The 640-nt window shown below is 43.1% G+C and overlaps 1 protein-coding gene across 1 annotated transcript in view; it reads left to right on the plus strand.

Moving 5' to 3' along the window:
- GALNT1 (polypeptide N-acetylgalactosaminyltransferase 1) overlaps positions 1-640 on the plus strand; it is a 60,922-nt gene that overhangs the window by 1,208 nt on the left and 59,074 nt on the right. The gene's annotated exons all lie outside the window — the stretch shown is intronic.

Raw genomic sequence — 640 nt, forward strand, 5'->3', positions numbered from 1 at the left:
AAGATTGTCAGAAATCATGTGTGACAAATTGACTGCAGCCCACGTTCCCTGTCCTCCTGTGCTGCTAGAGGGGAGGAGGTAGAGAAAATCAGGACTGACTTTGAGCCCAGAAAGAAGGGAGAGGTGGGGGGAAGGTAGTTTTAGATTTATTTATTTCTCATTATCCTAGTCTGATTTGATTGGTAATAAATTAAATTAATTTCCCCAAGTGAAGTCTGTTTTGCCTGTGATGGAAACTAGTGAATCATCTCTCTCCATCCCTGTAATGAAAGGCTTGTGAGTTAAGATATTTTCTCTCCCCTGTTCAGCTGAGGAGGAGAGAGATAGAGCGGCTTTGGTGGGCACCCGTTGCTTACCCGGGGTCAACCCACCGTACGCGTATTCTGGTTTTTTCCTTTCCTTCAGGATTCAGTTGTCTGCATCTATTAAGCAGTTGTCCGTAAGAATCCCTTTAGATATTAGCGCAAGACTTATTTATCTGTTACTGTGGTTGTCTCTGGGTATTGGTAAGTCCAATATCCAAGTGGGTAAAGCACCCCATTTTTATTCTCCTAAACTTACCTTTATGCTGTCAGTGTGATACCATCTTGAAAAGGGTGGTCTAGGCCTAGAAGCTGGAATTCAGATCAATTTTCCATCC

Source organism: Buceros rhinoceros, unplaced genomic scaffold (genome assembly GCF_000710305.1).
Source record: "Buceros rhinoceros silvestris isolate BGI_N320 unplaced genomic scaffold, ASM71030v1 scaffold17236, whole genome shotgun sequence".
NCBI lineage: Eukaryota > Metazoa > Chordata > Aves > Bucerotiformes > Bucerotidae > Buceros > Buceros rhinoceros.